Here is a 24,195-nt window from a genome sequence, read left to right on the forward strand (position 1 = left end):
CAAGCACAGGACAATGTGAGGGAGCCTGAGCGGATGAGAGAAGGAAATATACATGGAAAGAAAAAGTAAGAAATGGAGCAAACCCCCAGAAAAACAGTACCAATCTAACAAAGCACAAGTAACCTTTCCCATTAGTGTTGATGCAGTGACACCCACACAGAAGGGGAAAATGTGCCAAAATTCCAGTCACGGAGAAATGAAAACTAGATGAAAAAGACAGAGCTATCTCAGGAAAGTGAAGTGATCCATCCTTGAGAAACTGTGCATGTAGAGAAAATAATTGTTATAACTGTTGTGCAGCAAATTAATTGCAATTCAGGAGTCAGCTTTGCAAAGAAGCTTTTCATAAATGTAAGATAAATTTCATACATGCAATATTTAGGCTATGCCATTTGCCTTGTTTTGCAAATGAATAAGCTCTAAATACATCAATAAATGGGTAATACTAAGTAAGTATATAAATACAATAGTCTGATATCATATAACAAGCACATGACAGAACTGACAGCTCAAGTTTCTTCAGTCCGAGTCCTGTGGTTTACTTAATAAGTAATTTTCTTTGTGTTATGTTCTTAGTCTTTGAGAGGCACTGATTTATGCCAATGTATTTTTATCTGACTTTAAAAAAGTCTTTTAGAGAAGTTCTTGACCTTGTTTGATAGAACAAATAATAGATACAGTCCAGAGCTTATGGCACTTCACAACTTCCTCCAGGGCCTGCAAAACACCTTCTGACTCACTGCACAAGTATTTATTCCTGCTGCTCTTCTGTTAACTTCTTCTTTTAAAGTACTCTTTAAATCCAATGTGGCTAGGGTCAGCAACTTTAAGAGTTACGTCTTGGCAAAAACTTAAAATCAACCTGAAGTTAAGAATGGGAGCTTGGAAAATACAATACGAAAAGAATAGAGCTCAGAAAATGCAATAAAACCTGAATTTTACTTCAGATCTTTACTTTTGTGACAGTGTAGCTTTTCCGTCAGATTCAAGGGAAGGTCTTCTAGCTTCTGGGTAACCTGAAGAGTCACTTGTAGTACTTACTGAATAACACGTCTGTGTTCTGCCATTGCACACTGTTCGTTCTTGTTTGCTTCAGATATTTCACATGTACCTATTTTTTTTACCAAACCATAGAAACAGCATCTCCCTATATTTGCAAGTAAGTTGTTCATCTGAAATAAAATCAAGAGGCAGTGATGAATGAAAGCCAGGAAGTTTAGTAAAAATGCCTGTACAAATTTTATCCAGTTCATTTTCCTGTGGAAAATGGCAAACGAGTTTCTCTTCTCTGACTAAAATTTTTATAGGTTTCATTTCTTTCTTACCTGCTTTTGATGATACAATTTTCTGGAATCAGTGGAGAAAATCCAGTATGAACCAGCAAGAGTTGTACCAGAACTTCATTTCAAATGTCTTATTAGCATCCAGTACACTGCTTTGTGTGATTGGAGTAATTTCAACCATCTACTTCACTAGCAGAGGCTGAACTCGAGCCTGAACTCAGAGGAGGTGTCTCAGATGGCAGGGGCGAAACAGCAAGCGTGTGGCCCTGATTTCTCGCTCTGCTTCCACGATAAGTGTGCTGCCACCTATGTGGTGCGGTGCCTGCCCGTGCACAGTCCCAGACCATGGACTGGGCCTGGTGCAGCCAATTAGTAATGTCACCCACTGCCTGAAATCAGGCGGTTTTCAGGAATTTCCAAATAAAGTGCCAAAAATGGAAGCCCTTTAGATCACTGCACAGTGGAAAAAGGGTTTTGGGCTTTCCTCATGTGATAAATTGTTAAAAATATGTAAGCTGAAATTCCCTTGGCCTGTTCTAGTCAAGGAAATTGATGTACATTGCTAAAAAAAATGTGAGCTGCTGAAATTTTTTGTTGTTGTTGTTGCTGGGAAACATTTTCTCCAGCATGGAATATGTCAGTCACACAGGAAGTGCAGTCATTTTCATGGTTTTAATTATTTCCACTAAGAAAGTGTTTTGTTTTCTCCTGAAAATCTTCTTGTTGCAAAAATAAACAAGTAAATGTCATTAATGCCGTGCTTCAACTTCTTGCTGTTTTTTGACCACAGTTGGCAACCTGAAAGGAAATTTGCATGCCTTCATTAATACCAAATATCTGGGTAAAGCTTTTCACAGTCCCTCAAAATTTTCAAATTGTTGCAGGCAAGCAGGAAATGAAGCCAGTCCCCAATGCATAGGTCATTTCATGTTCACCCAGTGGGCACGAAGAAATAAGTAGCTTACAATCCTGTGATGTGATGAAGGCTTTAAGTCATCCATTCCCAGAGCCATCCTCACCTTGGTTTGTTAACAGGTAGCAAAAATGGTCTTCAATGAACAGTATACACCCAGAGGAGTCCAGGGGAAATTTGGTTCAAGACTATCATTCCCCTTCACAGCAGGAGACACTGAAAGCTCAGCAGATGGGGTCATGGGTCTGATATCACTCAGGAAAACATACTAGAGGCCACTTGGAAGAAACGGAGAGCTTCTGCCCCAGAATCCTTCCCTGCCTAGGACTCACCAAGGTCCTGCCTTTCAAAATACAGGTAAGGAAAATAATACACTGGCAGTGCTTCAACAGGGAGGTGCCAGCAAGATTTCCTTTCACCCCTGCCCCAGCCCCACTGGCCAGGTAGGCCCTTCACTGGCAAAGACTAGGGAGGAAACTGTTTGCTTCCCATGTTAAAAAAAAAGATGTTTTCTCCAGTCGCTGTGTGGAGGGAGCAAAGGCCATTTGGCCACCAGCTCTCCGGCCCCTTACACAATCTGACATAGCTCCCGGAGGCAGGTTGTGCCTGTGTGGGCAGTAGCTGCTTGGTTATCTGGCAAGGATTGATTGGACATGCGCCCATGGGACTGGTGGGTCTGTGGCCTCAGGATGGACCCCAACATTCACCCTCTGAGAATGCGTGGTGCTGGTTGCAGGCCACTGCAGTTCAGGGTCTGGCATTTGCTCTTCAGTTGTTTGCATTTTTATTTGCCTTTTTAAAAGCCCAAGGTACATATCACCTCTGGCAAAGCTGATTTAGTGATCTCCAGGGTAGGAGCAAACCCTCTCCTGTAACTTTCTGTGTGGTTTAACAGCATGATTTTTCAATGACTTCCCTGAGCCACTGAGGACTGCAGCCTGGGGGTTGACGCTGACTCCATCCCTGCCACTGGCAAAGGCAGACGCAGCCCTGCGAGAAGGCATCTGCTGCCCGTCACCAAGATCCCTGCCACCCCAGCATGGCTGCTTGGATGAGTTACTTCTGTGAAACAAGAGACATTAGCATCAGGACTTGGACCTCTGTGAAGACTACAGAAGTCCTGGTGCACTCATTTGGCTTCTCCATGGCTTGGGCTGCCAGCCTGAGGAACTCCGTTCAAGTAGACGCCCTTCTCCCTCACTTCTCATTCAGATTCAGACTCCGGGCTGCTCAGTTTGGCTTAAACCTCTCTGTTTCAGACTAATCACTGAAGCATTGGTTGTTTAAATTCACGCTGATGAAATAAGCTTTGGCAAAGGCCAAGGGTCTGTCAGTGGTACAGCATGTGTTTTGCGGGAGGCATGCAGTGCCCTGAAGAGCCACCGTGCTGCCTCTGAGCAGGAATGCCCCTGAGAAAGGGATCTCTGAGATGGGGTTCACAGCAAACAGCGTGCACGCAACTCTTTAACCTTCCAGTACAGCTTCTAACTTCAGCAAGTCTTGTCGAAGAAATGTGGGCAAAACATGGTTTTGTAGTTAGCTGTCATAAAGTTTAGCTCTCAGTAAGGACTTTCCTACCATGGACATAGTGCATGAGAAAGCTTTTCATGCATATGGAGTCAATAGGCAGGAGTTACTGACTTGGCTGAAGGTTATTTTCATACCACAAAAAGTAATCAGAAACTCCAGAGCAGCACTAGGGCAGCTGCTTAGTTGAAGCTACTTTTATGAGAGCAAGAGAACTTGTTAGTCTCTTTCTGGCTTCTTTGGGATGGCAAAAGACCTGTTTCCCTTCTCCATCCTCATCACAGGGGGATCACACCAATCTCGCTGACTTCTGGGGAAGCAGGTGAGGAGTTTTGGCACCACCTTCAACTTCCCCCCAAGCAGACAGGAAATTTTAAACATTTCCCTCATACTCCACCTTCTTCTCCAGATCTTATCCTATCCTATGTAGTGACCAATACTTACTCCACTGCCCAAAGAAAAGTCTCTCCTCTTCCCTGTCTGTGACTCTCATGAATTGTACCTTGGCTTTTTGCAGTGGGGTCTGTCCTCTCCTTATGGACAGCTCTGAAATTTCAGTTGTAGTCAGTGAACATGCCTTCACACCCTCCGCCACATACACACTCATGCTTTCTTATTCCTAGCTCTCTGACCATGTCTTCTCCTCTCCTTCAGCCCACCCAAGGGGGCAGAGCAGCTACAGCAGCGAGGAGGAAAACTCAGACCTTCTGTTTCCTTCTGAAGAAAGTCCCAGTTCGCTGCAAGGCATCTGACTCTCCCTGTGGTTTAGAGTTTTTTGTGACTAACAACATATTTAGACATGTACACCCATATTTATTGTTGTAGGGTTTGGCTCCCTTGCAAATTCTAAAAATGAATATACTTGGGCCAGCTCTAAAACTCTTGGACGTGTGCCACTGAAATTAGAAGCAACACGTTAAAGTGCCTAAGTCCTGGAGTCTTATGATTATCACATCTACACAACCCTCCATCTCAGTTGTAAAACCTGAAAGCCTGAGTTAGTTAAGCTTCATTCACAGAAACCTAAGAATGAGAACATGAATGTAAATAACTCAGCATTTTTTATTTTTAAAAGCTATGTTTTCTAAGCCAGTCTTTTGATTTTGGTTTTCCAAAAGGTGTATGAAGTGTTTAACATTTCGTCTTCAGCTTGAACATACATGATGTTAAAACTGAGGAGGAGAGCAATTTTATGGATAGAAGAGATTTAATCCTTCAGGATTATGACTGCAGGATCATTGGAACAGTCCAGCCCTTGCACCATTGACATGGATGGGGCAGTGTGGGCACACACCCCAGGGACAGTGCTCAGATGCGCAGCTCCTTTGCAGTACTCCTGTGATAGACCAGTTTTCAATTTGCTAGCGAGAAGGCCTGAGCACAGCCTGAAACCACTTCATTCATCTTAAATCCTCCCTGACAAGTCACAGCCATGCTGGTGGCAAGCAGAGTAGTGAGGGCTCGGGGACACAGATGCAACGGTGTCCTCCTGAGTTGATCTCCTACCTGTGGCAGTTTGGAGGTTTTGGGAGCTTGGGGCAAGAGCACAGCCACCTTCCTCATCAAAGTCTCATCCTCTTCTTTGTCAGATCTGGCTTCTTTCCAGAAAATGAGTGACATGGAGCAAGTGGGATTTGGAGGGAGCCTCCTGGAGAAAAAGTAGTGGAGCTACACTGCACTGCATTGCTCTGCATGGTAACTGCAACTGGCCCAGTGCAATGCATGGGCCTGCACCCAGCCCATGGGCTCTGCAGCCTGCTGGAGCTGCGCAGGCTGGATTCACAGCAGGACAGTGGTAACTTACTCTCGGATTTGGTGTGGCTACTTTCAGAAACTTCCCGCATCATTCCATCCCTCCTGCTTCGTTTCCAGCTGAGTGGCAGATCAAATAGAGATTTAATCACTGTAGGTTGCCACAGGTTCGGAGGGAAGAGACCTCTGGGCAGCCCATTGGGCCAGGGGCCACCCTGCCTCCCTGCAGACATGGTTCCTGCCTGGGCTGCACTGCTCTGGGAAAGAGGAAGGGGAGGAGCAACTCACAGCTGTCCCAGCAACGGCTTGTGTTGTGTCCCGTCCTTTGGCCCCCTTAACTGAACAGGGAAAGGAAGCAAAGAGCTTCTCTTGTTTAGGCTGAGTCTCCTGATGATAAGACAGATTTGTCTTGGTGAATCTTATCTATATGTTCTTCATGTCTGAGTACCGCATAGGTTTATTTCATGCACAAGGGCACCTAAAAACACTATTACAAAAGGCAGTTACGCAGAAGTTGTGAAACTGCAGAAATGGAAAGTGTTCATGCCTCTGTAACTCAGCTCTTTTGTGCATATGCGTAATACATTGTTTAATATCTTTATTGCATACAGTTTCTTTTGCACGTCCTCACCTTCTTTAGTACACAGAGCAGGTAATACTTAGTTAATAATCAGAGCTCAAACTGCACAACCACAGCCTTTGCTGATGCCCTTATAACCTGCAGTGCTAGTCAGTATTTTGATTTTGTTTGGTTTGTTCCAGACTATGGTCCTAATCTTGGAAATGGACATAATCTGTCATGGAGATATAATTAACAGTTTCCCTATAAAATGCTAGAAGGTACTGCAATATATAAAAATTTCATAAGCCTGAATTAATCCACCTTCACAACATGCCAATAAGATGAGTGGATAGCATTATGTCTGCACTGAGGTTGAGGAACTGAAAAGTATAATTTTAAATCCAAAATAATCCCTTAAATTTGGATGCCTAGTCTGAGAAACCTAGGATCTGTCCTTGTCATTTAGTGTTAAATAAGTCTTAATACATATGAAGGCAGTTACCATTGATTTTGTTCACACCTGGGAGTCTTGAAGACAGCTGAAACTAAAGCTTCAGGATCTCAGATCACTCAATGAGGAAAAATAAGGCTGATGACAGCATCCTCCGTAGGCCATCTAGTCCATCCTCCTGCCCTAAGAAAAGGTTAGCTATATCAGCCTTCTCTGGGTAAGCCTGTTGCTAAATTGCTCCTGTCTAACCTGTTCTTAAAAATCCCTAAAAGCAGAGATTTCACTGCCTTCTGAGGCAGCGCTCTTCCAGTGCCTAATTATGCTCCTGTTTAGACTGGTGTTTAGACTAAACCCTCTGTACGAAAACTAGCCCATCTTTCCTTGCTTTGACCACAGAGGACATGAAGAACTGTAGATTCTTCTGCTCCTTGAAGATGTTGGATATCTGCTGCTGGCCCCTGGAGTCCTCACTGGCTCGCATGTCTCTTTGGGGAACCCTGCTCAGAATGGGACATGAAACACCAGTGGAGGCCTCAGGGGTGCCGGGTATGGCAGAAAAATGTCTTCATGCCTCTTATGTGTTACTTTTTCTGCTTATATGCCCCAGATGCGATCCTCACATTTCTTCACAACAGTGTCAATGTTATTGCTGATCAGTAACTTGGGGTATGCTACAAGCCCAGTTCCTCTTCTGCAGAACTATTATCCACCCTGCCCGGTCCCATTTCATAATTTCGTAATCAATTACTCTTACTTAAATGTAGACCTTTGTGATCCTCCTAACTGAATCAGTTCCCACATTTTCCCAGCTCACTACACTGATTTGTTAGTCTTTTGGCCTCCCGTGTGCCTGCAGCTCCCCTCCCAGCCGGGTGCTGTTTGTGGTCTCCTACGCAAATTTTATAAACACATCTGCTAATGACATGAGTGATAGAGCAGAAAGCACAAAAGAGAAGCAAATCCAGGACAGACCAATACGGAAGCAACAGTAGATTTTCTTCCAACTTGACAATTATCTGTTAATAATTCTTGATTAATTAAAGTAGAGATCCTGCTGTGATTATTTTCCATGCATTTCAGAAACAAGGCATCTACAAATGAACAAACTACTGTGGAAAGTCTGGTGTAAGTGACTGCCCCAGCATCAGGTACAAAGTCTGTGTTACAGGCTCAACTTTCATCTCCCTGCAGGATGGGGCACATTTTTGGCCCCCGTTCAGTTCAGAGCTGCCTGGGGTGGCTGGATGGCAGAGCTTTGCTGGAGGAGGGCAAGGTGCAGTCTCTTGGGCACTAGGAGCTGGGAGGGAAGAACATATTCACTGAGGATAGCACCTTTAGAGACTTCAGCTTTTAAGCCCTAGCAAGCCTGTAAATGTCCTAAGTCCAGATTTAACCATCCCTAGACAGGTTTTGCAGGAAGGGGGAAGCATACATTCTTGGCACAAAGGTTACGCTTGCTAAATTTCAAGTGATTGGCATAAGGCAGAAGGGGGAGTAATTACGACATTAATGCTTTTGAAAGTAAATATATTTTTGAGCACGGGCAAAAGCACATTTTCCTCCTAGCATTGTTGGCGGAAAGAACACTGTTTGCATTGAGCTTTGCTGCAAGAAGATCTTAAATGCAGTGGACCTGCTGATCACAATGGCTGTGGCTGGAGCCAGGATTTCAAAGCCAGGGCAAAGGGAGGTCAGGGACTGGTTAAGTCAGGTGTTGTACCAGGCTGCTGTTCTGTCCAGGAAACATGAAAAGGACCTGGGCAGGCAACCAGAGAGACCAGGGCAGCATACTCAGGTAGAAGGAAAGACGGCAGGAATTAGTCAGTGCTCAAAGTGCCTCAAAAAATCAAGGTGCAGTTGTACAGTTAGAGCCAAGTAGCATTTTTGTAGCCATGGGCAGCTACTGAGATTCCTTCATACAGTTATGAATGGAGGGAAAAAGGCAATCCCTAACTCTTCAGTTAAGTATTTTAACCGGGTTGGTGTGTATTTAGTCAAAAGGAGCCCTGCCCGTTGCCAGCTGCAGCGTGGGTACTTGCAGCAGCTATTGATGTTCACCTCAGGACAGCTCTTACTTTTTACAGCTTTTACGTATTTTTTTTTCCCTTAATTTCAACCAAAGCTGTTGAAGTTTAGTAAGATGACAAACATCCTGAAACAAAGTACCTAGGACAAAGCAGCGGGCAACTTTATGAATACGTAGCGCCACTTACTGGGTGTCCATTGAGGGTCTGCCTTTGAGAGACCAACTACCCTCACGTTCTCCACCCTCTGGTGATAGGGATGAACAACGGCAGAGCCGGGGTGGGATTCAGAAAAGGTGTGGAGGGAATTGCTCTTCTACTTTGCTCGGACTCCATGGTTAAATGTGCTACACCGATGTCAGGCACCTCCTTTACGTTAATAAAGATATAATCTTCACCATAACATAAGTCCACGGGAACTATGGGCTCACAGAAGCAGGTTTCGTATTGTTCATTTGGGTTTCTGAGCATAGGTAAGCAAAATAAGCTCCCATTTTATGGGGTTCAGATTAATACAGTTTGGGGAAAAAGATCCACTGCTTTGAACAGGAATTTTTGGAGCTGTTGAAAAGAATAAAATATGTCTATTTTTATTCCACTAGAGGTCACCAGCGCAATATGTTTACAAAGAAGGCTACAGGAAAGAGCAGGATCATTTCAGTTCAAGAAATTCACTTGGGACTTACCTATGTGATGAATTTCGCCAGCTAATCATTCTGGAATAACTGTTCATACCCAGCAAATTCTCACACAGATTCCTGCTTTGGGAGCTGAGCATTTTCCGGGGGTGATGGGGGGTGGGAAATAACTTTAATTCTGGACTAGAGTGTTCACACCATGAAGGATAGCTTAGAAAAGTTAGATCATACCAAAATAAGTACACTGAGCAGTTATCTTGAAGTGGTTAGACCACAGTTAAAAGGTGCAATATTCACTAATAAGGGAGCAAATTAAACTAAGGATTTGAAATTAGATTCTGTGCTCCTTCTTTCCTGTGGCCACTAAATGTGGACCAGAGAGGATGTTTTGTGGCAAGATACATTAACCTAGACTTGGGACTAGCCCTATGGCTACTCCAAAGTCTGTAAGACTTTGCATTATGCTGGCAGATACCCCTGCCTGTGGCACTTCTGCCATCCTCACTGCAGCTGTGTGGGGGTCTAGCCTGTGACTGCAGCAACAACTTAACTCATTAGGGAAACACACAGTCAGGCACCACTTTTGCTGTAGTGCCATGGCCATGGTTATCCTTGCGTTTTCCATGGGGCTTGGAGGCTGTGCTCAGCTAGTGGTTGTCACCTCTCGATTGTGAGCAGTATCCCAGCTGGCTAATATCAAACTTGTTGTGATATGCTATGCAACATACAGATAATCAGAGCCAGGGGTGGCAGCAGGAGTTGTTAAATTGGCCCCATGTCTCTGACACATCTAGTGGCAGGAGTAGCCCAAAGGGAGCTCCATGTTTTTGCAGCAATGTCAGGTTGAAGCCTTACTTAACCCATCATCCTGAGGTCTTAAAATGGTCTGGTCCTGACACATCCTATGAAAGGATAAGGTTGTATAGCAGAGCCACAGGCTTTGTATATTGGTTCAGTTGTTGGAATGTTATATTCTTCCACCAATAATGAAATTGCAGACTTCAGTGTGCTTTTCCAGAGGGGAGTAGGGCCATCACACATCCTGCTGCTCCAGGAAATAAGGGCAGACAATAGCCTGGAGTCATGGTGAACAGCCCTTAGCACATCATGAAGAGCTTCACCTTTGCTGACGGACCGGGTCAGGGGTCAGGCAACAGAAAACAAAACGAGCCTTTTCCCAGAAAGTCATGCATTGCTCATGAATCACCTGATATCAATGGTAAATGCCTCTGCCAAACATTGTGCAGCTCCATGAGCGATGGCTTATGTAAACCGTTCAATGAGTTCATATGCACCTTTGCAGATATTTTCCCCTTCCATGTTCTGCCCCCAACTCTTTGCAAAGCCCTGCCCCAGTTGTGTCCTTGTTCTTCCATCCACTGTTGGGTCTACCCACCTTCCTAACCTCACCTCTTCTATGGGCATCACTTTGGCTGTGCTCCACCAAAGGAGGTCAGGAGACAAGGGGTCATCCACCCGCATGAAACTCGGAGCCACCACAGTCCTCATCAGCTACGGACCAGTACAGCTGCTGCCTGTGAGAGAGCAGGTGGTGGCAGGCAGTGAGTAATTTTTGACAGGGCACCAAAAGTGTTGGCTATATGGTCACTGGGTAATCTGAGTGTTTGCCAAAATGCAAGAAACGTCACTCTTTGAAAGACCCAGCTGTGAGGGGAGCATAGCATAGCACCAGAGAAGGTGGCTGCAAAATTTCGAAATGTTTCTGGCAGCAAGTAGTGGTTTAGAGGTATCAGAGACAGCAAAAAAACCACCACCTGCTTAGCTGAGCCACTCACATTTGGGATGGACGGAGCAGGAACTGAAGCGGACTCTTTCCAGTGCTCCACTACACACCAAGATTTTGGAAGGAACAGCTAAGCTCTGTATATGTGAACAATTTTATTCCTCATGGCACTTGACAAGCATCAGTTGCCTTTAATCCATGACAGCTAGGGCCTCTCAGCAGCATTGTCACTGCAACAAAGTCTGTGTGGTTTAGAAAGAGCACGATGCTCCTCAGTTCTCGTCTCGGTTCTTGCCAACATCACTTGCCCTTTCTAGTTCAGGATCAAAAAACATTGTGCATAGCTTAAGTAAGACTCTGGGATGGAATAAAATTGGGCTTTCACTAAATTGTGATTGTTCACCCCTTGGTAATTGCTTTTGTTCTCCTTAGCTGACTGTCTTATAAATCACAAGTGGCATGGAGAGGGTGAACAGGCATTACTCATTCACCATTCCTTAATACAATAAATCTATGTTATCAAGCTGAAGAGAGATAGGAGAAGAGATAGTCCATGGCCATAGTCAAGCACCACTACTGTCCTCCCACAGCAGGAACTGACAGGCAAGACATGACCTGTGGTGTATGACCTGACACTTTTCTCTTGCATAGCCGAAGAGGTGGGAAGTCTGTTGCCACCAGAAGGTGTGATGACAGGACAGGGAAATGCACTTGGTTAAAACTTAATCTGGTGAGCCTGAATACAAGCGGTAGTGAAGAACGCCGCATGTGCGGTTTCTGCAAAGGCTTACAAACTGAGCACCGTATGTCTCCTGTAAGTCTGCTGAACCAGACTGAAAGCCTGGCTGTCACATCTTGCTTGCTGTTGCTGTCAGAGTTAACTAGGATAAGCATCGCTCAAGCTAATGATGTTCCTGCAGCAGAATTAAGTACAGATTGCCAAACCCAACTAAGAAGCACAATACGTATTTGACCAGTCAAGCTCCCTGCTAGCAGCGCCCTGCATAGGGCTGGGGTTGTTCACATCAGCTACAGGTACCTTAAGTCTAGTTCAAGGATGCTGTGCATTCATGCAGGCACACCCTTGTTGCAAGGTGTGTACATCCTCCCAGGGGCAGGTTCGAGCTATGGTTTAGGAAACAGGTTTTCTTACTTCTGAGATGCAATACCATACCTCCTCCTAAGCCTCCAAAGGAGGCTGTGGGAAGCCTGCACTGCAGCAGGCTCCTGGCAGGACCTGTGGACCCATGGAGAGAGGAGCCCACGCTGGAGCAGGTTTGTTGGCAGGACTACTGACCCCACGGGGAACCCGTGCTGGAGCAGTCTTCCTGAAGGGCTGCACCAGAAGGGAAGCAGTCTGTTCCCGAAGGGGACCCATGCTAGAGCAGTTCATGAAGCACTGCAGCCCATGGGAAGGACTCATGTTGGAGATGTTCATGGAGGACTATCTCCCATGGGAGGGACCCCACACTGGAGCAGGGGAAGAGTGTGAGGAGTCCTCCCCATGAGGAGGAAGGAGCAGCAGAGACAACGTGTGATGAACTGACAGCAATCCCCATTCTCCGTCCTCCTGAGCCGCTCAGGGGGGAGAAGGTAGAGAAATCAAGAGTGAAGTTAAGCCTGGGAAGAAGGGATGGGTGGGGGTAAGGTGTTTTTAAGATTTGGTTTTATTTCTCATTACCCTACTCTGATTTGATTGGTAATAAATTAAACTAATTTCCCCAAGTCGAGTCTGTTTTGCCATGACGGTAATTGGTGAGCAGTCTCCCTGTCCTTACCTCAACCCATGAGCCTTTTGTTACATTTTCTCTCCCCTGTCCAGCTGAGGAGGGGAGTCACAGAGCGCCTTTGGTGGGCACCTGGCATCCAGCCAGGGCCAAGCCACCACAATTGGTAAGCATGGAAGACTGGTACTTTTTTCCTGTGATTTTGGATTAATACAAAAGGGAGAAGCTTCTTATATCACTTACGTGGGGGATAGATATTGTGCTTTTAATGCTGTTGAGGTAAAAGGCTGAAGATAGAAGTAGCGTACGTAGACTGAGAAAGTAGCAGGGTATACCTCTGTGAATTTCAAGATGCCGCTGTTATTAGTGTTTGGGTTTGTGTGTCTACAGGTTCTTTTTTGCTATATTCTGAGCGCAAATTAGCTTGTCATTCAAGTCATTAAGGAGATGTCATTATTAGCTTATTTTGGGAAAACCCATACAGAACAGTTAAATGGAATACTGATGAAGAATTTATAGCATAAAAGATCTATAATCCTAGCTCTGGAATATATTGGCAAGCTGATACTGTATTCAAAGGAGGGAAGGGAAGTAGGTTTTGCATTTGATGTAATCAGCTAGCTTCTGACGTGACTCTTCATTTTAGTAGTGGCACTTTTCCAGCTGCCTTTTCAAAGTGTGAATTGCAATAGTAAGTAAAAAAAAAAGGCACATTATAGAGAGCTAAGCTTCCTGGAAACACCACATTTGCACTTGCAAGCTTCTTAACATCCTTTTAATATCCTGATAGTGTAACCGGTGTATTTTTGTCCTTAGCCAGCAAGTAATTTAGCAAGTGCCTCACCTTATTTATTTAGGGCTGTTGCAAAAGAGTCCTGATTTACGGTGAAGGTAAGAGGAGGATCTAAACCTGTAAAGACAGTCTAAATTTGGGAAGAGTAATGGAAAGCATTGTACTTAGACCTAAAAAGGGAAATGGATAGCATCGTGGGAACAGATTACTTCCAGGTTATTCAGTTCTTCAGCAGGACTTCCCTATCTAATAGTAATAACCATGATGGCCAAATTTTGCTTTCAGTTTTAACTATGAAAACTCATACATCTCTCTGGCCTTATTTATGCTGACATAACTAACAGAAGATTTTTTTACCCAGATTTTTGTAAAATTATTTTAAATTTTATCCTTTTGGAAAACTGAACAGTTTAAAAAATGACCAAGAAAAAGTTTGCAGTCTTTCAAACAGGATTAAATTCCTGTTTGGATTTAGAGCCTCTAGGACTAATGTGGAACTGAATGATTCTGCAACAAGTATCTTGTGAGTCTATGAATTAAAAATCTCATGTTGGATGAAAGCTTTCCTGTAAATAACAAGTGGACAATCAATGCAGGACAAGCTGGTATTACCATGGTGATGTGCAAGCCCCTACTTTCTAGTTCTGATAGCACGTTGTTAGAGACATTGTCTACAATTTTTAAAAATTTGGGTTAGACTGCTTTGGCCTTGCTATGCCTGATTCGTACCTGAATCAAAAGACTCTGAAGGAGAGCTGTCAAAGGTGCACTTCAGTGTCTTATATAGGAAACTAAGGCACTGTTTATGGGTTTAAAAAAGAAGACGTGAGATTTCCTGGTCACAGAGAAAATGCCCTTGTCTGAATCTGACAGGGACACAGAGACAGGGGTGTGACAAAGAGGGTCACAGGCAACTAAGGTGACAGGTTTTCATCTGTCATCTTTGTGAAACCAAATTGCAATTACAATTTGCGACTCTGATGGATAAATAGAGAGGTATAACAGATCCTATTTTTAATATGTGGTTGCATAGCTAGCTGTTGGATTTTAAACTATAAGCAATATGTGTTTTTCTCCACGTGTAATGGGCTTGGGTACTGCATGTGCCTGTATGACTGATACAGTGTACCTAAGTGTCATCCATCAGCAATGAGCACCATGCCAGGAGTATAAGAGCACTGAAAATTGAATTCTTGAATTCTCATCCAGGGAAGAGTATTGATCTCTATTTTTAAATGGTCTCTTCAAAAAGGCAATTCTAGGACCCATGCAGTGTTTTTATTTTCGCACCTGAAGAGGACTTACAGGATAACATGATAATATAAAGGTGTATTTGCTGCAACAGATGAAAGAGCTTAGCTGAAATGGAAGCACTGAATAGAGACCGTATTCTTGCCTACACATGGGGAAAATATCGACTGCTTGGTTCATGTGCAACCATAAAATGCCAGAGGATAGATGCAAATAAACTCTTTGCAATTCCTCACACTTCGTAGATATTTGTGATTTGTTTCATCGAGAACTGTCATATAAAACTGTCCCCAGCAGAAAAAGGTAAATATATTGTCAAAAATTATTCTCACTATAAAAACCTGCTTGTAATTTTAAAGCAGCTGTGGGACTAATTTTTTTTAATTGCACAGCAGAAGCTCAGACTAATTTCAGTAGTCAACCTTGCTATGCCTGAATCAAACTGAGAGAGGTGAGAATCAAGCTTACTTTGTTTTTCCTTACTTCACAATCAGTGATCTTTCCAAAATAACTTTAGCAAATTATATTTATCAGATTTGTCAAGTTAAATGCATGGCGTTCATTAAGCATAGGCAATAAACATGAGGAGTTGGAAGCCGTTGTATAGCAGGAAATCTATGATATAGTTGCCATCACGGAAACATGGTGGGATGACACACAGCTGGAGTGCTGCGATGGATGGCTATAAACTCTTCAGAGGCATAGGCAATGCAGGATGGGTGGTGGGGTAGCTCTGTATGTTAGAAAGTGTTTGGACTGTCTAGAGCTTAATGATGGTGACGATAGAGTTGAGTGTTTATGGGTAAGAATGAGGGGTAAGGTCAACAGGGCAGATATCATGGTGGGAGTCTGTAACAGACCACCTAACCAGGATGAAAAGGAAGATGAATTATTCCACAAGCAGCTGGGAAAAGCCTTATGATTGCTAGCCCTTGCCCTCATGAGAGACATCCGTCTACCAGATGGCTGCTGGAAATACAATACAGTGGAGATGGAAGAGTCTATGAGGTTCCTGGAGTGTGTGGAAGGTAACTTCCTGACACAGTTGGTCAGTGAGTCAGCTAGGGAAGGCACCGTGCTGGGCCTGTTTTTCATGAACAGAAAAGGACTTGTGGGTGATGTGATGGTTGGAGGCCATCCTGGGCATAGCAATCATTAAATGATAGAGTTTTCAATTCTTGGAGAAGTAAGGAGGGGAGTCAGCAGAACTGCCGCCTTGGACTTCCAAAGGGCAGACTTTGGCCTGTTTAGGAGACTGGTTGACAGACTCCCCTGGGAGGCAGCCCTGAAGGGCAAAGGAGTCCAGGAAGGCTGGACATTCTTCAAGGAGGAAATCTTAATGGTGCAAGAGCACCGTATCTTTATCAATTATTTGGATGAAGGGATTGAGCACACCCTCAGTAAGTTTGAAGATGACAGTGAGTTGGGTGGAAGCATTGATCTGCTTCAGGGTAGGAAGGTTCTGCAGAGGGATCTGGACAAGCTGGATCAATGGGCTGAGGCCAATTGTATGAGGTTTAACAAGACCAAGTTCCAGGTCCTGCACTTGCATCACAACCCCATGCAACACTACAGGCTTGGGGAAGAATGGCTGGAAAGCTGACGGCAGAAAAGGACCTGGGGATGTCAGTTGACAGCTGGCTGAACATGACCCAGCAGCGGGCCCAGGTGGCCAAGAAGGCCAACAGCATCCTGGCTTATATCAGGAATAGTGTGGCCAGCAGGAGCAGGGCAGTGATCGTGCCCCTGTGCTTGGCACTGGTGAGGCCGCACCTTGAATACTGTGTTCAGTTTTGAGCCCCTCACTAAAAGAAAGGCACTGAGGTGCTGGAGTGTGTCTAGAGAAGGGCAAGGAAGCTGGTGAAGGGTCTGGAGCACAAGTCTTATGAGGAGCGGCTGGGGGAGCTGGGGTTGTTTAGCCTGGAGTAAAGCTCTCAGGGGAGACCTTCTTGCTCTCTACAACTACATGAAAGGAGGTTGTAGTGAGGTGGGTGTTGGTCTTCTCTCCCAAGTAACAAATGATAGAACAAGAGGAAATGGCCTCAAGTTGTGCCAGGGGAGGTTTAGATTTGATATTAGGAAATATTACTTCACTGAAAGGGTTGTCAAGCTTTGGAACAGGCTGCCCAGGGAAGTGGTTGAGTCTCCATCCCTGGAGGAATTTAAAGGACATTTGGATGTGGTGCTTAGGGACTGGTTTAGTGGTGAACTGGCAGTGTCTGGTTTATGGGTGGATTTGATTATCTTGAAGGTCTTTTCCAACCTATACAATTCTGTGTATTCTGTGTGTAAAATGCATGAACTGCATTCAAACACTTAAGTTGAGCATTGCTGGATTTCCAAAGTGACTGGAGACCTGACTACATAATGGGAAGAGGAAAAACCTAGATGCATGAACATACTTAAGAGAAGATTATCTGGATTCAGTTTACGCTTATCTGGAAGATGACACTGCTCCTCTCAGAGCCTTCCTGTGAACACTATAGATGAAACATAGGAACGTTTTAAAAATATTGCACAGTTAATGACTATTGCAAGTGCATGCTGGAACATTGTTTTTGTGGTCCATAGCTCTGGGGCCTGATACATGGGGTTATACTCAGGCAAACCAATGACAAAGGTCCTGTTGCCCACAGCTAACAACCCACATGCAACCTTGAGTCACCACCTATAAGCTCCAGTTACAATCACACATCTCAAATGGATCAATTTTCCATGGCCCAGCTGAGTGACCATCAGTGGCTCTGACATGTCCATGAGAGTACTGAGCCAAATTAAAGTCTCACTTTTGCCAAAAGGGTGGGGTCCTGCTCCCCCTCAAAACTTCTGGTCCTTACCTCTGTGCTGGACCCTTATACCGTGCCAACCGCAGAGCAGGCAAGAAGGGAGGGGGGGGTTATGGAGCCCTCCCATTTTGTTTAAGTGAACTGCTATTTTGGCTGAGTGGTCTGTGAAAACACACCAGCACTATTGGACTGACCCAGCTGTGGAGTATAACAGTTCTTAGGTAGCTTAACCCTGTAAGTTTTACTTTGCAGCCTCTAGCGAGGACAGTAGGCACCTCAGCTGATGGGTAAGGATTCCTTAAAGCAAGGTTGCTCACAAGCTCTGTCACCACTGTTTCTTACCAGGCTGCTCCAATCAAGGTCACATAGAAACTAACAGACATTGTACATCTGGCCTATCTGTTGCAACACGTGGCACAGTTGGAGTGGAGTAAAGGAAAACAGTAAATCACATGAAAAACCATGCTCACCTGAACACTTCAGCAAGAGCTAGAGTACACGCAGTGGTAGAGTAGGTGCTCACCGGCATTAACTTCTATTCATTTAAGTAGTCCCACTGAAACTAAAGGGAGAACTGGAGTGAATATGCTGTGCGTGTTGTGTGTTGGAAGACTCTATAAGCTTGCTCAGGTATTTTAGCATGAACAGCTGGTGAATTATTTTTGACCCAGGTGGTAATAGGCCCTCATCAAATGTTTGGTTTGATTCATGCTAGCCGAATGGCCCCACTGATGATGCTCTCATGTTGTATGAAGAAATGGTTTACAGGTTTACATGATTTAGTATTACTCTTTGTAGATTTTGGCACTGTTTCACACAAAAACTACTCTTCTGCAAATGATTTTCTAATGGAGTGTCCCACTATCTTATCTGTTTCCAGCTCTCTGCCATTACCTGTCACAATATTTTACATGATGGTAATGTGCCAAGAGATGCAATGTCATGTTAATAACTGTTAATATATCATGTATATTTCAGGGCAGATAGCCAAAGTGATAGTTGCTTTAGGAATAATAAAGAAAAATTTTTTTTTTTGCTTTTCATATTTGTTATTCTCCAGCCCTTTTCATTTTATAGGCTGCTTGTTCTTCCTCTCTCCTTGTTCTCAGTTGTTGAAATATTTCTTTTTTGTGACCAAAAAATAAGAAGCAGTGTATCACTAGTCATCTCTAAACCATAATTCAAAACTCCGTGCTTTGGAAGTATGTTAATCGTCACATCTGATAAGCCTTCTACTGGCTTGCAGTCATGTGTTAAATAAATAGAATTTTTTGCAATTTTTTAATTGCTTGCAGGGCTTATCAGCATCTGCAAAGGTAAAATACTTCAACTCCCTAGCAAGCTGCATGATTTCCAGTTAGTTCTACATCCTTTTGATATCAATCCATGCGCCTATAATGTGCTCTGCTAAACACACATTGACGCTGAGAAAAGTATTCGGCATATGCTGAATGATCACTTGTGGGGGGTGTGAATCTGTTTTAGTCGACCGCATTTACTAGTGGGTAAAAATTCCCTTTACAGGCAATGGAAAAAAACCACCCCCTCCATAGGGCCCACCATCTCTGTTTAAGACAATTGAGATCAGTTGCTCTCCCTGGCTACCTGTTTTTTCTGTGTAAACTGTAAAGTCACTGTAAAGGGAGACTAGGAGGCTGGCTCAGGTCTACCCATACTTATAAAATGATATGATTTAATTAACTTAGCCATAGGCTGTTAACTGAAGTGTGGCTCAACATTTCTCAGTGAGATGATATTCCATGTTCAGGGTTGAATAAAACAGTACTTGGATAACCACTTATTAAGCAGGAATGGTTCTTACAAGGTTTAGTCCAAATCTGCAAATTCATCGTTCAAAACACATCAGTAAACTATAACTTGTAACCGACCTGATGGCTGGAATTTCTTGTACCTACACTACCAACCTCTGTTTCTCGAGTTTAAGGATGGAATCTAGCCGGGGCTATGCAGAGTGATCTCAATCCCAAAGCCAGGTGATCCTGGAGCGCAGAGAAACTTCAGACCCGAATCTGGAAACATAAGTCATAAATAAGACGCCCTTTAACATTAGCCAATAAAGCATGTCCCATAGCTCGTTGCGTGATCATCACTTAAAAGAAGCAAAAGGGTTATTTTGTCCCTTCAGAAAAGCTATATACCCATATATCATCTCTCCTTCTTATCTCAGTGTACCTCAGCACAGTCAGTCATTAACTGCAGTTATATGGCATATATTACTTCTGTTCAAATCCACACAAAAGACTATTTTTAGCATATATAACTGAATTGAATTGATACAGCACAGCTCTTGGCAGGAAACTGCTTTGTATGGCGTATACTTCATAGCTGGGGAGAGATTAGCTACACAGCTGTCTCCAGAGTAGTATGTGCATATGCATTCCCTGATGAGTTGGTTTCCCTGGGAAGAGCAAAAATGGTAACTAACTGACTTACAATATATTTTTGAAGCTGTATATGACTCTCTACTAGATCTCTACTCGACTCTCCAGTATGGTATAATGAAGATTACATCTTTACAAAAGTAAAGATAGATTTATATAGATTTCAAATTTAAAAATACAGATTTTTCTATACCAATATAGAAAATCTCAGTACCAGACCACTAGAGAACAATCATAAATAGAGACTCTGAATTGCAGAAGGAAGGATGTTTATGATTACCGAGAAAGAAGGATAAAGTCTAAGATGGCTTAGACCTTATCCTGTAAACCACTTATTTGTGTGCTTCATATATTACATTTATAAAAGATGGCCTGAACTGTGGGACGCCCTCTCCTCATCAACATGTGAGAGACGATTCACAGAGCACCGAGTTCCTCATATCCTCCCACGTGGTAGGAAGAGATGATTCCATGAACAGACTCTTACCAAATAAATGGGTCAAGGCTGTGGCCCATTTCCTAAACAGTTCAATTGTCCCAGATAAGGAACTACTGATGGACCTCATGGACATGGTGCAGTGTTGCTCTTGCCTGGTGCTTGCCTCTGTTGCTGCTTATCCCTGCCTGCTGGAGGACAGGGAAGCAGCATAGATTGCAGTGGTTGACAACCTATGTACCAAAAAAATAATCTGGAGGACACTCTTGTTCTTAGCTGGGCACACCTCAAAGGCAGGTGGATCCAGACAGGGATGCTACAGAGGAGAGCCCACCTGACAGAAGGAAGGGTTTGTCCGGGCTCATAAAGGCCTGCACAGCTTCAGGAAAGAAAAAACCTCTACCACGGGGAGGTGATGCCTGTGAGGAAGAGGAACTGGAGCTATGAGATCGTTCCCAGCCCTCGCTTAACGGCAGCTTAAGCCAGTTGCCAATGCAGGTGTGGAAGGACATGGCTTTCCAGATGCGTGAGCTTCCACCACGCCTTCCCACTATGTTGTGTTCGTGGCCGCCCCGCTGCCTTCCCACCCTGGGCAGATGCTGAGCGCTGCAGGGCGGTGGCCGGCGGCTGTCTCCCTTGGCCCGGGCTGTCACCCGCCTCACCGTCGAGGCTCTCTGTGCTCCACCTGCCTCCACTCGGGGTTTTTTTGTTTGTTTGTTTTGGCTTTTTTGTTCTCCCCCCCTTTTATTCCAACAGATGGAGCAGGAGGAAACTCCTGCAGACCCCTGCCCTCTGCAGTGCTTGCAAACATCCGAAGTCGGAAAATTCACTTCACACAACCACAGGTGACCAAACAGAAATGTGTAGGGACTATGTACTCTTACTGTAGTGACTGTACCCATACAGGAAAGCCACGAACTACTGCATTTCAGTCTCTCAAAGAAGAGGACTTTCATTCAGAGCCTTACCTGACAATAAAGCAATCTGCTGGCCAAATCGTCTTTGATTCAAAACATAAATGCAGTACATATCTGTGTTAACCTTTTAAAGTTATCTTTTCTAAATACCTAGCTTTTTTTTTTTTAACATCTTTTTTTTTTTTGAAAGTAGTTTTGAAGCAGAAACTTTCCATGGACAGTTCCAGCCAGCATGGAAAATTTTATCCTGATCCCTATATGTTGGTCTTGACAGCAGAAACTGTAAATGTGGGGAGTGTCAGAAACCATCTTTACTATAAGCCATTTTACTAGCTCTACCAGGGAAAATACAGCCGTATGGTATCATGTAAACATCTATAAAGCTGGTACTGCAGTTAAATAGGAAAGTAATGTCGTGGAATATTTCATTTTGCTTCTTAGAAGAGCACAGATGGGCCAGGATCCATCTAACTGAATTCTAGGTACCCCAGGTGAGATGCCCCGTTAGCCCTACCACCCAAAGCTCTTTTCTGAGCAGCCTCTCTCAGTTTTTTTTCAGCTATCTGTAGAAATGTTTCACTGGAGGATCAAGGCTGTACAAGAGTCTTGGTTTTCTCCATTACTTTATACAGGTTTGTTATGAGAAGCGTACAAAAGATGGGCGTAGACTACTTTCTGAAAACATCTTGATGGAGAAACAGGCATCTCCTGCTTAACTTGCTTAAGATCCAGGCTGTCCTTCAGAAGTAACCATCCGCTGACTGTAGAGGGAGGACAAGACAAATACTGTCACTAAGAAGCTTCACTTATCTTTGTAAGGCTCATGAAAACATACATGGCTTATGGTACACAGAGATAAATAACACAGACTAAACCACGCAAAATGTCTGACTTTATGTATTTAGAAGTTCATGTGTGTATAATCAATACGCTCCATCCAAGGGACCTATGAGAGCCCAGGCACACTCATCATACAAAATACAATATAACAAGTGTTTTAAGATTCATTGATTGATGGCTCTGCTAAGTAAAACTAGCCAGAAAATTTGGATTATTACTTCCATTTTACAAATGGGGGAAATTAAACCACAGATTCAGCTCTTAGTCAAAATAATACATAACACCTATGTCAGCTGGGATTTCAGGAGTCCTAGCCCTTTGCTTCTCAGTTGGGAGACTTCTCTCTAAAGAAAATATAGACCTGACAGACAGGGAATTCTGTAAAACAAACAAAACAACAAACAAAACAACCCCCAAAACAGCTGACTGCCACAGACACCCTCCCTTCAGACGTGACTGTAATACATTAAAATCAGGGAAATTAAAATCATGGGCAAGTTTTTCACCTTTTCTACACTAAAAAATTGAGACGGCATGCGTTGAATATTCATTGCTGGCAGTTGCAGAATTTTGCACAAAGCAGCAGCCACATAATGAGCCTACACACAGTAGAACAGTTAAAATCACAATCAGACATGGCTTTTTAAATATAATCCATTAAAATAATACCCTACATCTTGGCAAAGGTGAGGGGCTCCCAAGGTACACCTCTGAGTCGCTGAAGTTCCATACGTCTTCATTATTGATGACTCCAGTGGGTTTTTTTCTTGAAAACGCTAGATAGTATTTAATGTTGTGTAACCCTAGGGCTGCAGTTCTCTGCTCACATATCTGCATGTAGCACCTTGCTAATGCCTGGGAAATGTGAGGCAAAGATAATGCATATCACAAAACTTCGTTGTTTAGCAAGTGTGTTTCATTTTCTCTAGGACCAAATTAGCACTTTATATTTTAACATCTCCAGACTAGAAGTCATCAACACAAAACATGTTTTAGGTACATTACAGCACTGGAAGACTCTGCAAGGCCTGTCAGTACGCTGTTCAAAGATATATTGAACGCACGAATTTGGGATTGTTGGGAGTTTGAGGGGGAGGTGGCTGCATCTCTTTCATATACTAAAATTATCTGAAAGGATAGAGGTTTCTTGGCTGCTATAAATTAGCGTTTTCAGCTCTGACTGTGGTCTCCCAGACACAGTTTATAGCTGAAGCCATACAGGTTTTTTTGTTCCTACATCCAATGGATAATAAAAGATGGAAAGTTACTGCATGCTTTTATCTCAGAAATATACTGAAGAGAAACATCGCACCATGAGACCTTTGCTTACTCTGCAGTTATCACAGTGGCCCGAGCAACAGTTGACTCTGCCTAGGTTTTTCTCAGCAACTGCTCATTCTGATTCTCCGAATTGCTAAGACCACCAACTGCAGTAACTAGTGGATAATGGGAGCTGTAAATAAGGTGCAGACCCTCAGTCCCTTGTAGAAGGAAGCCATCCATCACCGTGCAGAAGAAATTGAATGGGATCGCCTCAGGAGAAGGGGTTATCTTAATTCTTGGCTGAAAGTCCCTCTTGCAGGCCACCCAGTAGTACTCAGTAATAAAGCCCTGTATTTAACAACTCAGGTTTAGATGAGTAGTCTGGTTTACCCCACCCAGGTAAACATATGATCAGTTGGTGAAATCTGCCTCCCCAACACAGACTTCAGCACGCTGCTGAACTCCAGATGCATTACAGTGCCCCACACTACAGCAGCAATGTTTGGTGCTCCAAGACGGACTCCCAGCTTGGGAGTTCCCATCAGCCTTGCACCAACCTGCTTTTAGCATTCATCTGCAGCACAGTGCTAAAACAGCTCAAGTCTTTCTTAGACAGCTGACCCAGGGACATAATCCTTCAAGTGTATGTATGCTTTGTCCACACCAGAGAGCAGCACCTTCGCTTTGCTATCAGTAGAGAAACTCACTTTGAGGAAGTGTTAACCTTTGTACCCACATTGATTCACACCCACTTGAACACCCACATTTGGAAGACCAAGCATTTTGCCAGGGTGTATCCAAGACTTGTATGGGTGCAGTTTGATGGAATAACATCACACACGTAACCAAAATTACCCAGGTATCTTAGCTGACTGGCAGCTCAGAT

At 43.8% G+C, this 24,195-nt stretch overlaps 1 long non-coding RNA gene across 1 annotated transcript; it reads right to left on the bottom strand.

The window, feature by feature from the left end:
• Positions 1-323: 323 nt before the first annotated feature.
• LOC142055769 (uncharacterized) lies at positions 324-22,822 on the bottom strand. The gene is made up of 6 exons (XR_012660037.1): positions 22,721-22,822; positions 19,377-19,481; positions 17,922-18,013; positions 10,561-10,685; positions 1,326-2,081; positions 324-1,172 (listed from the first exon to the last, which is right to left on the bottom strand). It is a non-coding gene; the product is annotated as an uncharacterized LOC142055769 (long non-coding RNA).
• Between the last annotated feature and the right edge of the window lie 1,373 nt (positions 22,823-24,195).

Source organism: Phalacrocorax aristotelis, chromosome 3 (genome assembly GCF_949628215.1).
Source record: "Phalacrocorax aristotelis chromosome 3, bGulAri2.1, whole genome shotgun sequence".
NCBI lineage: Eukaryota > Metazoa > Chordata > Aves > Suliformes > Phalacrocoracidae > Phalacrocorax > Phalacrocorax aristotelis.